The sequence below is a fragment of the Microtus oregoni genome, unplaced genomic scaffold (genome assembly GCF_018167655.1).
Source record: "Microtus oregoni isolate MIOR12 unplaced genomic scaffold, Mior012 000055F_ref0000237, whole genome shotgun sequence".
Classification (NCBI taxonomy): Eukaryota; Metazoa; Chordata; class Mammalia; order Rodentia; family Cricetidae; genus Microtus; species Microtus oregoni.
This window is the reverse complement of record NW_024543831.1, coordinates 11,032,854-11,050,029: the sequence shown is the minus strand read 5'-3', so window position 1 is coordinate 11,050,029 and position 17,176 is coordinate 11,032,854. Positions and strand designations below refer to the sequence as shown.

The window sequence follows — 17,176 nt, the reverse complement described above, 5'->3', positions numbered from 1 at the left end:
GAACCTTGTGATCTAGTCCTTTGAGCTTAATTCCCAAAACCTTAGGAACCACACCATTCCCACTTCGGAGAAACAGCAGAAAATGAGCGCAAACCGAGACGGGGGCATGCTTGCACCTTGAGAACTGAGGGGAGAAGCTCAAAGCCATTAGTTAGCAAAGAAACAGACATCAAAACTACTAGAATGGCTAAAATTAGAAAGACTGAAAAGAACAAATATTTGTAAGATATGAAACAGCTTGAGCGCCTATCCACTGCTGGCGAGAATATGAAATTATACAGCAATTTGTAAGTGCTAGTTATAAAAAAAAAAAGCAAATCTGAATAAACCCCTGCCCCAAGAAGCAGCCTTTGTACCCAAGAGGAATAAGAACGCGCAGCCACAGAAAACGCTAGCCCAGGATCTGTACTGGCTTGGTTTTGGTGGCTATGCTAAAATACTAACCAAAAACAACAGGGGGGGGGGCATATTATTTCATCTTACAACTCCCAGGTCATAATTTATCAGCAAGCTAGGGAAACCAGTGCAGGAACCTGAATCTAGGACTAAAGCAGAGTCCGTGGGGAACCCCTGCTCACTGGACTGACTTCCTCCCAGGCTCACACTCTGCCTTCTTCCTTCTGCAGCCCAGGTCCACCTGCCCAGGGATGATGCCACCTGCAATGTGCTGGAACCTCTTCCATCAATTAGTTAAGAAAACACCCCACAAATGTGCCCAGTCTGATGGAGGTAAATCCTCCAGTGAGACTCCCTTTTCCCCCAGTATGTCTAGATTTGTATCAACTTGACAAAATCTAACTGAGACAGGAATATTAACGATACTTTTTGTACCGGATAGTTTGATGTCAATTTAACACAAGCTGAAATCTTATGAGAAGAGGGAACCTCAATCAAGAAAATGCCTTCATAGGTCCCAAGGGGGATGTATGAATCTCTCCGGGAAGGGGGAATAGAAGAGATCTTGAGGCTGGACTGGAGGCAGTAGGGATAGGAACGTGAGGGATTGAGTTTGGTGGTGGATGGAAGGAAAGAGTACTGGAAGAGATGACTGGTAAGGAGGGGAGCATCATTTCTGGGTCAAGTAAAATCCCGGGGCAAGGGAAACTTCCAGGAATCTACAAGGATGCTCCTACCTAGGACTCTTAGCAACAGTGGCTACGCAGCTCAAACTGACCATCTCCCATGGTCAGGCAAGACTACTAGTGAAAGTAGGGGAAACTAACCCAGTCACACAACCTTTAGCCTGCACTCTGTTCTGTCTATGGGCTGTGCTGGAGTAAGGGTAGCACAGAGGTTGTGGGAGTGACCAACCAATGACTGGTTCAGCCTGAGATCCCAGCAGCAGAGAGCCCACCCCCTGACACTGCCTGGAGTGCTGGACTCAGAGGCTAGATAGCCCAGGGACCTAGGATAGAACTAAACATGATTGGAGAGGGGAAAAATGTCTAATGATGCCTAATGTTCTGGAATATTCATAGATTTGTGCCTACCCCAGCTGTCATCAGAGAGCTGATAGAAACAGATGCAGAGACCCACAGCCAAACATTGGGTTGAGCTAGCTTGGGGAATCCTGCTGAAAAGAGAGAGAGAGAGAGAGAGAGAGAGAGAGAGAGAGAGAGAGAGAGAGGATTGTATGAACCAGAGGCAACAAGAAAGTCACAAGACTGGGGGTGGAGGCGAGGGACTGGGAGAATGGGAACATGAGGGATCAGGATGGTCAAGTTGTGGGAGGGACGGAGCGGGAGAGTAATGAAAGATGTTGATAGAAAAATGTTGATAGAGAGGCCATTATGGGGTTAGGGAGAAAACTGGTGCCAGGGAAACACCCAGGAATCCACAAGGATGACCCCAGCTAAGAACTCCTAGCAATAGTGGAGAGGGTGCCTGAACTGGCCTTCCCCTGCAATCAGTTTGATGACTACTCTAATGGTCACCATGGCGCCTTCATTCACAGCCAAGATCCACAGCCAAGCACTGGGCTGAACTCTGGGAGTCCAGTTAAAAAGAGGGTGGAGGGATTAATGAGATAGCTGAGCTGAGGTTGTGAGAGCTCACAGGCTCTGGACGGACAGGTAAGGAGCCAGCAAGGGATCGACCTAGGCCCTCTGCACCTGGGTGACAGTTGTGTAGTCTTTGGTGGGAGCCCCTAACAGTGGGACCAGGATCTGTTCTTGATGCATGAGCTGGCTCTTTGGAACCTATTCCCTATGGTGAGATACTTTGTTCAGCCTTGATGCAGGGGGAGGAGCTTGGTCCTGCCTCAACTTGATGTGCCATGCTTTGTGGAATCCCATGGGAGGCCTTACTCCTTCTGAATGGAGACAGAGGAACTGTGGATGGGGGTGGTAGAAGGGAGGTGGGGGAAAGGGAGGAGAGAAGGGAGGGAAAACTGGTTGGTGTGTAAAATAAATAAAAAAAAATGATGAATAGTAAAAAAGAAAAGAACATCACAAGAAAACCCACAGAAACAACTGATCTGGGCTCATCGGGGCTCACAGAGGCACTGGCAATCAGGCAACCGGCATGGGATCAACCTAGACCTTCTACATATATGTGACAGCTGTGTGTCGCTTGGTCTACTTGTTGGACTCCTGGCAGTGGGAGCAGGGCCGTCCCTAATGCTTTGGTTCGCTTTTGGGAACCTGTTCTTCACACTGGGTTGCCTTGCTCAGTGTTATTACAAGGGGAGGTGCTTAGTCCTACCACAGCTTGATATACCACGCTTTGCTGATATTCATAGGAGGGCCTGCCTCTTTCTGCAAAGTAGCAGAGGAGGAGTGAATTGGTGGGGCCATAGAGGAGGTGGTGGGGAGGGGATGAGAGGAGAGGAGGGAGGAAGGGGAAACTATAGTTGGGATATAAAATAAATAAGTCAATTTGGAAAATTTTCTAAATAAATGAAGATATATTTTCCTTAATAAAATACATTTAAATTAAAAAGAGAGAAAGAAAAAAAGAAAGGAAGGAAAAAAGAAAGAAAGAAAGAAAGAAAGAAAGAAAGAAAGAAAATGCCTCCATAAGATTTGGCTGTAGGGCATTTTCTTAATCAGTGATTGAGAGGGGAAGACCCAGTCCTTTGTGGGTGGTGCTATCCCTGGGCTGGTGGTTCTGGCTTCTATCAGAAAGTACATTGAGCAAGCCAGTAAGGAACACCCCTCCATGGCCTCTGCATCAGCTCCTGCCTCCTGGTTTCTGACCTGTGTGAGTTCCTGCCTTCACTGCTTTTGATGATGAATTGTAAGCAAAATACCGCCCCCCCCACCCGCCCCCCCCCCCCCACCGCAAGTTACTTTTGGTCATGGTGTTTCATCACAGCAATAGTAGTCCTAACTAAGACACCTTTATTCACAATACTCAAACCCGGGGAAACACATAAACCAACTGTGGTACATGTGTAACATGGAAGTGGTCAGAAAGGAAAACTGTATGGTTACATATGGGATGACTCTCACATATGCCATACAAACAGAAGAAGAAAACGTGAAAGAGTAGCAAGCATTGATTGATTTATCTGTAGTCATATAAAGGGTAAAACAGTCGACAGCAAAAATAAAAATCGAGCCGGGCGGTGATTGTGCACTCGGGAGGCGGAGGCAGGCGGATCTACCCAGTGTCTGGCTGGGGATCTTCACATCTGCGTCCATTACTTGCTGGATGTGGCCTCTTGGATGACAATTGGGCCAGGCAATTTGAGAGAGATTTGGAAGATAAAGGGGGAAAGCCAAAGCAGGTTCCCAAGATGGCAACTCCTTGTTCTGGAAGATGTCATGAGGCGAGATAGAATGCATGGGGCGTTAATAATAGATCAATTAGGGGAGAGGGAGGACCCAGAGGCCCTATGAAACACCCAACCCGGAGTCTGGTTAGCAGGCTCCCTCCCACCCCTCATGGAGCTGTTATTTGCTCCAGAAGCTGTTGTTTTGCTTGCCCAGGAGTCTAGGTCTTGTCTTTCCTGGACCTTCAGTTCTTCGTCCCACACAGCGCCCCATTACAGTACCTATGTGTTGCATGAACCTTCTTTGTTCAATAATTCAACATGGGCACACATTTTCGGATAATTAGTTTCTGAAAATATAGAAAAGGATTACTGTCCCTCTTTATTATCTTGTGTCCTGAACATGTTGAAGAGTAAAGGAGGAAAATAATATCTCTGGTGACCCTGAGAAAGTTGATACCGTTTCCCAGGGTGCTGAGTCTTTCAGACACAGGTCATTTGGAGGTATTTTATCTGCTTCCTCCTTACAAACGTGTTCTTTTCTCCCATTGCATCTACCTCCCCGCTGCTTGGGCACACGTAAGTGGATTTATAGGCTCATCACTTAATGGGAGGCAGAAGGTTTTTTTCCTTTCCAGTATTAATCAAAACCCTGCAATAAAATTAATCTGTGGGCATCAAGCACAATGAAGCACACTTTTAACCCCAGTACTTGTCAGGAAGAGGCAGGCAGATCTTTATGAATCTGAGGCTAGCATACACTACATAGAAAGCAGGCCAGCTAGGACTACACAGCGAGACTCTGTCTCAAAACAAAAACAAAAACAAAAAATCTAGGGCTGCATACATCAATCCTAGGTTGGGTCATATACATGCCTCCCCTCCTCCATGATTAAATAAAGTAGATCATTCCACAACTGGTTTGGGTTGCTTTTACAGCAGTATGAAAAGCCTTTTTAAAGTCCACTTTGGCTTTCTGCAGCTGTATCGGCCCTGTTAAAACGAGCAGGAAGACAGTGAGCAAGGGAGCACCTCAGAGGTGAGGTGGGAGGGACTTTGAGCTGATCCTCGGTTTCACACTGCCACTCAGGATCTTGACTGCAGTGCCCGTCAAACAAAACAAAATGGCTTTGCGACTAAAATGTAATTTTGTCATTTCTCCCTTCCCTTTCATCCCTCCAAGCCCTTTCATACACTCCTCCTTGATCCTTGATCTCTTTCAAATTCACAGCCTCTTTTTTTCATTAATCGTTATTGCATGTATATATGTATAGACATATATATTCCTAACTACATTCTACTCCGTCCATACAATTCTCTTGGTACGCATATGTCTTTAGAGCTGACCACTGGTATTGGATAGCCAGTTGGTGTGCTCTCCCCTAGGGAAGACTGTTTCTCCTGCTCCCAGCATTCCCTAGTTGCCCGTAGTTCTTTCTGTAGAGTTGAGCCACCTGGGCTTTCCCCATTTCATTTTATTTTATTGATTTTATTGAGCTCTACATTTTTCTCTGTTCCCCTCCCTGCCTCTCCCCTCCCCTTAAACCCTCTCCCATGGTTCCTATGCTTCCAATTTTCTCAGGAAATCTTGTCTTTTACTACTTCCCATGTAGATTAGATCCATGTATATCTCTCTCTTAGTGTCTTGGTCCTCGTTGTTGTGTCTATGTTCTCTGGGATTCTGATTTGTATGTTGGTGTTTCTTTGCTTTATGTTTAAAAACCACTTATGAGTGAATACATTTGATATTTGCCTTTCTGGTTCTGGGTTACCTCATTCAATACGGTGTTTTCTAGCTCCATTTATTTGCCTGCAAATTTCAAGATGTCGTTATTTTTCTCTGCTGTGTAGTACTCCATTGTGTAAATGGACCACATTTTCTTTATCCATTCTTTGGTCGAGGGGCATTTAGGTTATCTCCAGGTTCTGGCTATGACAAACAATGCTGCTATGAGCATAGTTAAGCAAATATCCTTGTAGTATGATTGAGCATCCTTTGGATATATACCCAAAAGTGGTATCACTGAGTCTTGAGGAAGGTTGTTTCCTAATTTTCTGAGAAATACCATACAGATATCCAAAGGGGCTGTACCAGCTTGCACTCCCACCAGCAATGTAGAAGTGTTCCTTTTACCCCACATCCTCTCCAGCATAAGTTGTCATCAGTGTTTTTGATCTTGGTCAATCTTATTGTTATAAGATGCAATCTCAGAGTTGCTTTGATTTGCATTTCTCTGATGACTAAGGATGTTGAGCATTTCCTTAAGTGTCTTTTAGCCATTTTAGATTCCTCTGTTGATAGTTCTCTATTTAGGTCTGTACTCCATTTTTTATTGGATTATTTATTCTTTTTTGTTTGTTTTTTTGTTTTTTGAGACAGGGTTTCTCTGTAGTGGTGCCTGTCCCAGAACTAGCTCTTGTAGACCAGGCTGGCCTCGAACTCCCAGAGATCCGCCTGCCTCTGCCTCTCGAGTGCTGGGATTAAAGGCGTGCACCACCACCGCCCGGCGATTATTTGTTCTTTTGATGATCAATTTATTGAGCTCTTTGTGTATTTTGGAGATAAGACTTTTGTCCAATGTAGGGTTGGTGAAGATCTTTTCCCATTCTGTAGGCTTGTCTTGTGACTTGTCTGTTGAAAACTACTCAACCAAATGTCAAATTTCTCATGTAAGATGAAAGGAGGAGACACGGAGAAAGTGCGTCAGCACAACCAGAGAAGCGGAATGGCTGTTGAACAGGTGCAGCTGGAGACGAAACTGAAGAGTCTGAGAAACTGGGGAAAACCAGGAGATAGGGGAAGCATTGCTCTTTCTACACGGAGAGTCACCACTGCAGCCCTGAACAGATGTCCTCCGTCCACGTACAGAGTAAGGGAACAGCATCACCTTGGCTCTCACTTCTCTCAAAGGAAGCAAGGAACTCTTAAACTAGAGGCCAAGGAAATCTAGCCTGGAATAATTTAAAGGCAAGAGACCTTGAAGCTAGGTGTGGCAGCTGGGAGGATCATCAAAACTTCCAGGTCATCCTCAACCACAAATCAGTTCAAGACCAGCTTGGACTACATAGAACCCCACTTCAAAAAAAAAAAAAAACTCAATAGAAAGACCACTTTTATAACTGGTTCTGTGTTTAAATGGCGTCGGGAAGCAAAGCAGTTTATTAAACATTCACATGTGTCTATCCTTTGACCCAAAGATTCACTCTGAAGAGTCTAGCCTATGGGAAACACTCAGGAACTCTGTGCAGAAATATTTGCTGCAGCATTCTCGATGTTTGCTTAGCCGTATCTAGTAGAAGGCAAAGTATTAGATACGGTTCAGAGTACTTCTAAGCAGAACACTTCCCCCTCCCTCACCAGAAGCCATAGGACTGTGTGGAATGTGGGTATTATGGCTGAAGACAGCATGCTGCAGAACATTAGTCATAAATTCTTATTTGGTTTATTTTTCCAGAATGGAATTAAAGTGTTTTGAACTAAATGCACTTGATTTAGTAATCATCAACTACACAGTTAATTTTCATCAAAGTAGTTATGCCTGCGTGTTTGCGCTATCCTGGCACTAGCAGGACCTGCTGGGACATTGCTTGAACATCCCTCTCAAACCCTCATTTGAACAGCCTGCTGAGTTAGACTTGATGACTTTGATGGCATAAGATTCTCTCTTTTTGTGGTTTGCTTCAATTTGGAAAAATGGAAGCCCCACAGTGACAAAATGGTCATAACTACACTTAGTGATATTTTTATCTCCAAAAATTGCCAAGTGGCAATGTGCTAAGCTAATCCAGCCCAAAAGGCAAATTACAAAGGACATTAACAAGAGAAGCCAGTGCCATTAATGTTCACAGTGCCCCAGAGACTCAGACGCTCTCAACAGTGTCCTTGCCACCAGCCTGCATTCCAGACAGCTCCATCCCACACACTGCCATTAGAGATCCCCTGAGCAGTCTCTCTCTCCCTGCTTATCTATCCTGTTCATAGACTATAAGTTCATATGGGTAGGGACCACATCTGTCAGTCACAGTCTTTGGCAAATACTAAGTGCTCAATTAATTTGTTGGGTGAATGTGTGAACCCCAAAGTGCCCTTGGGGGATTCATGCTTGAGGACTAGGGATTAGAAGAAGTACTATTTAAGCCCATATCTCTCGTCTTTTTCAACTAACCCAAGTTTTAAAAAGATCACAGATTAAGCAACCACCATCTAAAACATGACAACCATGCCACTTCCCAATGGGAGAGTCGTTTCAGGGAGGGCACTCTTTCCACTAAGGAAACTGAGTGCAAAGGCCCCAGTAGTCATCAGACAGGGAGTGTTTGAAATACGGAGACGTTGAAGGAAAACTACAGTGTCACAAATAAGTAAAAACAACAACAACAACAACAAACCCATCCAGGATGTAATAAGTAGCTAGCAGTTATAAAGTCATTTTGAAAGGTGCAGTCGCTTCTAAACACCAGCCATAGAGGCTGCTTTAAGAGAAACTTCAAGCAAGTAAAAGCACATTGTTTCTAAAGGGTTTTGAAAGCAGTTTCTACCGTGATTTTCTGTATCTGTTCCTTCTTTGCCTTTATATGCAACTTATCATGACTCGAAGTTGTTCTAATTAGTTGTCTGTCTGTATTTTTTCTTTCTCTCTCTTCTAGACTATAAATCCATAGACATAGGGACCATATCTGTCAGTTATACTCTCTGTCAAATAATTGGTACTCAGTTAATTTGATGGGCGAACGTGTAGATGGATTAAAAGCATTATAAGGATCCACTTATGATTTCAAACCAGCTGAGCATGAAACAGAAATAGAATAAAACCTCATTAGTGATCAAAAGAGCCCTGCAGGTCATAAGAAGAGAAATAGATGCCAGAAAGGATAAAACATGAAAATGCCTTTTACTGGGTCCTTAGTAAAGAAAATTACAAATTAATATCTTAATTTACCTGCTTAAGGTAACCCCTCAAATCTACAAAATGTTATGAACGGATATATAATGAGTCACAGAGGTTCTCTAGCCCATATGGTAGGTTGAGCGTTCGCAAAGAGGACAGGCTGCCAGGGAGCACAGTCTCACTGTGAATTCTTGCTCCCGGGGAGCATGTGCGGTCCCAAGTCAAACAAACCGTGCATGAACTCGTAGCTGAGGCTGAAGTACTGATACCAAGTGTATCATGTAGGATTTGTTCATTTGGATGGTATATGCTTTAAGCAAGGTCTCACTGGAGACACAGGTGCTGTGGCTGAGGTGGCACAGAGTTCAGTTTGCTTTAGAATAATAATCAGGGTCCAGGCTGGCAAGCAGAACAAGTTCAACGGGGCTGACCGTGAGCTGATGGCCCCTGGAGCTAAGACTGGGTGTGTGTTCTCTTGCTAGTGTTTCTTCTCCAATGTCTATAGCTAAAACTTTTATAATCAAAGGTTAAAAATGCATATGTAGATTAGCATATCAGTGCCTGAATGATGGGGTAAGTTTGTAAATGTCTCTCCGCTCTGCTTCTTCGGGGATGACGAGTCCTACCTTACACATTGCTGTAAGGCTTAATAAGATGCAGGTGTGTGTCTTAGGCAGGTGAGAGGCATACAGTGAGCTCAGGAATATTATCAGGAAGAGAGACACATAGGTATGAGTCTGGACATATCTTGACCAAAACATTAGTTCAGGTGAAGGAATCACATGTGATCTTAATGTTCTTGTTTGACTCTATTTTCTGATATTTAAAAATGTGACTGTGTATTGCTTGTATAATAAAAGTTAAGCTGAATATTGCCTCTTTTACAAAGTGCAGTAATCTAGTTAATGAACATTTTGTGACCAGGAGATTAATTATTAAGGGAGGGTTAACGAGAGTTAAGGGAAGAGCAAATCACAGAAGGGTGGTGTGGCCAGGGATGGAGAGATGAGGCTGGGAAGTGAGGGCAAGCCCTTTGGGGACTGCTGGCCCTGTACAGATGTCACATCAGTTTGCTAGTTTTCCTCCCGCTGCTGATGTCAGTCCTTACCTGCTGACGTCAGTCCTTACCTGCTGACGTCAGTCCTTACCTGCTGACGTCAGTCCTTACCTGCTGACGTCAGTCCTTACCTGCTGACGTCAGTCCTTACCTGGGCTATTTGCTCTACAGATGTCTTCTTGGGGCAAGTACCTGTTCCAACAGTTTTACCTATCACAGCCTAAAGTCTAACCCCAAACCCACATCTCCAGTCCTCACATCTACCTATACTTTCTCCCAGCTGTCTGGAGAGTGGGTTTAAGTTGGCACACATGCTTCTACTTGAACTCTTGGTTTATCCACAGTGGTTTGCATCCTTTTCCTCCTACATAGTAAAACAACGGCTCTTTCCATTCCTTGCTCTCATTCTCCAGTGTAAAAGCCTCCTGTCTCTGCTCTAGAAATCAGTTCTATTAAGCAGTATCTACACTGTAAACTCCCAGGTGGCAGCAAATATGAGTTGAGTTAAAGAACATTTCAGGCAGGAAGCCTGTCAGGGGCGTTTGACCCTGAATGATCTTGATTGAACTCGTATTCGCTCTTCAATACCCAATCTTTGTGACATTTTTCCACTTTCTTTTTCCAAGGCCTTGGTTTATAACCTATTGCCTTTTACAATAACTATTTGGTAGGCGAGGGACTGCTAATTGTCCTTCAGTATTTACTAACTCTCCCCCCCCCACCCACCAATAATAGAATGTCTAAATGTGAGCCCAAGAAGCGGTATCCCAGAATGAAGAATACATTTCCCAGTCTCCCTTACATGGCTTGAGACCATGTGAACAAATCCATTCAATGGAACATAGATGTCTAGGAAGACCCTGAAGGGAGGGGTTATGAGCAGTTCTTCCCTCTGCCCATCCTGCTAATTTGAGCCAAGTTACAGCCATAAGCAACATAGGTTCCAGCAGATGAGGTCAGTCGGCTTCCAAAGAGGAAAGGATGCTACCGCAAACCTGGGTGCCTCCCTCTTGTTTGTTAAGTAAAGATAACAAGGTGTTTGATTTAGGCCTCTCTCGTTCTGTGTGTCTGTAACACACAGCTGTACCCATTTCTTCTACTATATCCTTGCCTACCTCTGATGCACCCGTCAAGTCTGTGTAATTCCTGAAGGGGTTACACCTGCAAATAATACTCAGTGATAAGATGAGCAGCATAAAGCACGTGCAATAATATCACAAAACTGTCAAAAACCCTCAAAGTTTATCAGTGGTTTTCAACCTTCCTAAAGCTGCGGCCCTTTAATATAGTTCCTCATGTTATGGAGACCAGCCCCCCAAACATAAAATTATTTTCGCTGCTACTTCATAGCTGTAATTTTCTGATGTTATGAATCATAATGTAAATATCTAATATTCAGGATATCTGGTATGTGACCCCTGTGGGGATTTTGCTGCTGTTATGAATCACAATGCAAATATCTAATAGGCAGGATATCTGACATGTGACCCCTGTGGGGATTTTGCTGCTGTTATGAATCACAATGCAAATATCTAATAGGCAGGATATCTGACATGTGACCCCTGTGGGGTTTTGCTGCTGTTATGAATCACAATGCAAATATCTAATAGGCAGGATATCTGACATGTGACCCCTGTGGGGTTGGCGACCCACAGGTTGAGAACCACTGGCTTAGATTCGTGAAACTATATGATCAAAATAGAATAAAGTCAAAGAAAACTACAGTTATCAAATCAAAATAAAACAGCTGAAACCTCAAAGAGAAGATCTTGATGGCAAAAAAAAAGAAAGAAAGAAATATTATTTATCTGCCCAGTGCTAAGAAATAGAGCAATTCCAAAAGAAATCATTCTTAAAGGAGCAAGCAATGGCTCATCTGAAGTTTGATGGAGTAAGACTGCTTTGTTGCCCAGTCTGCTGTGGTAGACAGCGCAGAAATGGGCACCAGGAGGCCAGGGTTCTAAATCCAGCCTGCCTTAATTAGCAGTAAAATTAGACCACTGACTTCTCCCTCGAGGCTCCTGTGTCCTTGCTGCAAAACGAAGGCATCGAACTCTGCCCTCAACGGTGGAAAAGTGGTTTATTGAAGAGCAGCCTCACAGGCACCTGAAAAGGCTAGACAAGATCACAAGGCCATCAAAACCATCAAGTTAAAAGGCACTGAAGAGATGAAGTCATGGAGAGAAGGTAGCGTGTTGGTGAGCACTGGGCAGTCTGTGGGCACCTTCCTCTACAATATAGTTGCTGATTTGAGTAGACGGGAAGCCAAGGAGAACATGGTGCCAACAGTCTAGCAGCTAGCCTTGGCTTTTGTCATCTTCACAGGTCCTGAGGGAGACAATACTAGGTGAATATTCTTAAGTAGTTTCCTTGCCCTGGAAGCAATAAAGCAAATACATTGCTTTACGTAAAAATCTAAGAAGTTAGGAGTATGCATTGCTAACCTCTGAGGTAATCACTAAAAGAGAAGTAAAATGATGAATAATTAACCAGCTGGCAGAGAAGCAATAAAAAAAAAACGCTTGATCTCTTCATAATCTATAGAAACAATATAGACCTGTGGTTACCAGAGACAGGGAAGTAGACTCTTGGGAAACCTCTTGGGTAGTTGAGAAGCAACTGCTCAAAGGGAAGCAGGGTATGGTGGTCTGTGTGTGTGATACCAGCATTCCAAAGACTGAAGCAGGAAGGTGGGTTTGAGGCCAACCTGAGCTACATAGTGAGGCTTTATCTTACAACCCAAAGGGCCGGAGATGTAGCTCAGTGGTAGAGCACTCTCAAGGCCCTTTGATCCATTTTCAATCCTCAAAAAGAGGTGGATATGACATCTTATGGAATAATGAAAATGGCTTGAAACTAGACAGATGTATTAGTCATACAACGTAGGGAAGGTACTAAATACTATTGGATTTTTCATTTTGAAATGGCCTGATTTATGTTATGCAAATTTCACTTCAATGAAGACTAAAAATACAAAGAATAATATGAGTTATCTGAAAGGAAGCAAGAAGAGAAAAGGGGGAGAAGATGGCAGTGACCATGGAGCTGAGTCATTGGAAAAGTCCCTGGGAATGAGGCCGGGGAGCAAGTACAGTGCCCAGAGCAAGCTGCAGATTCCAGCTCTACAAACAAACAATGTCTCAAGTCTAACGACATTAACTACCACCTCGACCCATCTAGTCAAGCACACCAATAAAGAACCCTTGCTGGGGAGCCTCGCAGCTGTGGCAAGAGTGCAGGATCACCAGGATAGACAGACCCTCCAGTAAAGAAGAACCCACACCCTGCCAAAAGATCTTAATTCCTGTCTGAAGGCAAAGCCTACCTTGCAGGAGACACTGTTACCATGGTGGATGCCCTACTGTACTACGGGCTCTATCACTTTGTAGTTGACCTGATAGTCCAAGAAAAGGAGAACTCTTCTAACGCATCCCACTGGTTCTGCCACATCCAGCATTACCCAGACATCAGGCTACATCTGTCTACTGTTGTCTTCGTCAAGAGCAGACTGGATGCTAACTCCCACTCGAAGCCCCTGCTGTGCAGCAAGAGGATTAGAAGCATAGAGGAAAATGTATTTTGGACTGTGGCACTGACGTAAATGAATATGATGTTATATTTGTCCCTTAGTTGATACTTTGTTATTTTTTAATGTAAAAATTCAACTGTTATCCAAACAAATCGTGATCACACCACCAATAATCTTGCATTTGTAGGTGAAATTTATTTTAATAAGGGTTGCAAATCAGTGGCTTAGTCTTAAAAATATAAGTCACCCTGTCAGTGGTCCACATCTGGTTACTTACCTTTCCTGTGTTTTTAGATTTCATTTTCCTCTTAGTTACTTATAGTAGTTTATTAAAACCTGTGATAAATTATGCTGAGGTTTCAGAAGGGGCGGTAGATAGTTGTTCTCAAAATATTTATGTGACTAATAAATGTGATTTTAAACAAGAAGAAGAGAAAAAGGAATACAGACCAGGTGGAACAAAACAGAGGGCTAAGTATGTGGGTAGAAGCAAACTCAGTGTATCGGTAATTTATTGGATGTAAATGGCCCTGTTATATCAGTTAAAGGCAAAGTTACTCAAAGTCCATGTTTATTAAAATCAGTTTCCATACCATCCAAGTGACCCACAAATACAAACCCAGGGACACGCTGGGGCTGAGCTGGTGTCAGACAAGCTCGCCTCTGAGGCAAGGAGCATCAGGGATGAAAGGGAAACTCTATTTCAATAAAAATCACTACACCAGGAGCTGTAATAATTCTAAATCTGACTCCACAAAAAACCACACACAATTCCACAAGTGCAAAGCCAAACTTGACAGAATAAAGAGAAATAGACCCCAGAATCATGAAATATTTGACAGATTTCTCCCATAATTCCTAGGTAAAGCAGTAAACAAGAAAAAAACATTAAAAATATTCAAGATTTAAACACGGTGCTGCATAAACCTGATTTAAGTAATTTATAAATTGTGAACCTAAGAGAACATTGCATTCTACTATTTCAGAAGACACATCATTCTCCTTTTTTCCCCTCAAATTATTCTATTCTAAAATTGGAATTCATGGGGATGAAAAACAAGCTTCAACACTATTCAAAGAGCTAAAGTCATACAATAAATCTGCTCTGACCATAGTAGAATAGAACTACAATCAATTTATAAAAAGGCAACTTCCCTGCTCTGTGGTCTGCCATGGTGATTACAGCTGGTAGCCTTCTTGTGCTGCCTTCTTGAACGACATTAAATGAGATTTTGCATTTCTACCTTTAACAATGTTTTTATCATTAGAGAAATGCAAGTCAAACCCACACCGAGATCACACCTCGCACAGTTGTGCAGTCAGAGCACCCCCAGCTGCACATCCATCTAACCTCTGATTTGAAAGACTTTTCTTAAAAAGTGTTTGTGTGAACATGTAAAGGCCCTTTTAGCCACTATTTCCTAAATCATGCTATTTTCATAGCATTCTTACATTGTGTTAGGTAACACGGAGATCATTTACAGCATGCGGAGGGTGTGCAAAAGCACTCACAAATGCACGCCCTTGTGCAAGACATGTAACACAAAGATGATTTACAGCATGCGGAAGGTGTGCAAAGGCACTCACAAACGCACACCCTTGTGCAAGGCATGTGAAAACTTTCAGCTTTCTTCTATCTGGCAGGTCCTGGAGCCAGAGCCCCACAGGTAATGAGGGAAGGCTATCATCCAAGGTAGAGTGAGAACTGGTGGAATGTGGAACACTTGGGCATTGCTAATGGGGATGTTATCATGTGTCCACTGTGGGCTGTAGCTCAGTGGTTTCTCAAAAAAGCCAAACACAGAATAAGAATGTGTGACCCAGCAACATTACTATCATATGTGAACTCGAAAGAAATTAAAATTGGAGGTGTAACGGATATGTTTATGATCACCTCACAGGGCTAGGAGACAGAAAGACAGACATAGGACGGGATCAAGATATTCCCTCCGTGAACACACCACCACAGATCCACTTCCTCCAATCAGGCTCCACCTTCTACAGTTTCCACTTCAAGTATTCCACAAAATTACAAAGCCCTCAATCGACTAATCCGCTAATTAGGTCAGAGCGTCCCTGATCCAGTCCCTTTGTAAATCCTCAACTGCTGAACATTGTTTTGAGGATCAAGCCTTCAACACACTAGCCTTTGGGGGAGACATTTCACATTAACCCACAACAACCAATAGGGGGACTGATGAGTCCAATAGATGAACAAGCGAGAAAAAGTGACATGTATGCATTACACAATGAATATATTTATTTTTTATTATGGGTATTTTGCCTGCACTATGATTGTGCATATTTGTGTGCCTGGTGCCTACAAAGACCAGAAGAGGACACTGTATTTCCTGGGACTGGAGTTGCAGTTGGTTGTGAGCCCCATGTAGGTGCTGGAAATCAAACCTGGGTTCTCTGGAAGAGCAGCCAGTGAGCCATCTCTCCAGTCTCCTATACAATCAAATATTATTTAACCATGAAAAAAGTAATTGTGTTACTTGTTATAACATCAGTCAAAACTGGAACACTGCACTGATTTTGTATTGACAAACATCCACAGACAATCATACGATTCCATCTATGCGAGGTACCCAGAGTAGACACTCTCACGGAGACAGGATGAAGACTGTAAAGGTGATAGGACAGAAGTAGAGAACAAAGGGGATTTCTATTTACAGTTAGAGTCTCTGACGGAGAGAATGGAAAGTGCTGTTGCTTTTACACTCTTTACTGGGCTACCACCTGCTCCCAAGTAATCACACATGGAGGCTTATTCTTTCTTATGAAATGCCCGGCCTTAGCTTGACTTGTTTATAGCCAGCTTTTCTTAACTTATCCTGCCTACCTTTCGCCTCTGTGTTTTTAACCTTTCTCTATTTCTGTATACCTTTTCTTTCCTTCTTATTCCATGTCTCACTGTGTGGCTGGCCTGGACATCCTCCTCTCTCCTTTTTTCACTCCCTTATCTTTCTTCCCAGAATTCTCCTCCTATTTATTCTCTCTGCCTGCCAGCCCCACCTGTCCTTTCTCCTGCCTAGCTATTAGCCATTCGGCTCTTTATTAGATCAATCAGGTTTCTTTAGACAGGCAAAGCAACACAGCTTTACAGAATTAAACAAATGTAACATAAAAAAATGCAACACAATTTTGCATCATTAAACAAATATTCCACAGCATAAACAAATGCAACGCACCTTCAACTAATATTCCACAACAGACAAGTTTTGAAAATACACAACAGTGTGAATGTTAAAATAGAAACATAGATTTTATATTATATGTATATATTTATATATATACTTACATATATATGCAACTACAATTTAAAAAATAATATAGTACAGCAAACTATTGAATTTTATGCTTTAAGGTAGTTACTTGCATAATATGTATTATGCCTTAATAAAACTGCTTATGAAAAAGATAAACTTCCTAACTATTTAGAGATTAAGCAATACTCCCTAAAATGAGGAGTCTGAAACAGATGCTCTCCAGGATCCCATCAAGGACTGATGGTACCAGGGTCTGGACAAGTTTCATGGCGCCCTCATCTGCCAACTGTCCTTACCGAGCTGTGCAGGGCAGGCTTTCTGGCAATGTTTCCCTTGCACCTTCTGAGGTTAACGGGATTTCAGCCTTTGTCTCATTTTAAGAGAGAAATTCCCCGAATAGAACTGGACAAGCTCGCACTAGTTTTCTTCCTTTCATCTCTTCCCAGCCACCAGAGAGTGCATTTGTGCTCCCTAATAACCACTTTTCCCCAACCTGGGGCTGTATCATATTACATGGGAGACATCCACAGATGGTCCAGATTCCTGGAGGCTCTGTGATCCCCATAGCACAGGTCTCTCCATTTCTTTTACTTTTTTAAAGTGTGTGTGCACACACACACACATGTGCACACATGTGGTGTAGTCCAGTGTAGTATGGTGTGTGTGTGTTTATATGTGTGATGTGTATATATATTAGTATTTGTATGTGTGGTG

The 17,176-nt window shown here is 43.0% G+C and overlaps 1 pseudogene; it reads left to right on the top strand.

Moving 5' to 3' along the window:
* Positions 1-6,441: 6,441 nt before the first annotated feature.
* Positions 6,442-13,262, top strand: LOC121438232 (annotated as a pseudogene).
* The last annotated feature ends 3,914 nt before the right edge of the window (positions 13,263-17,176 follow it).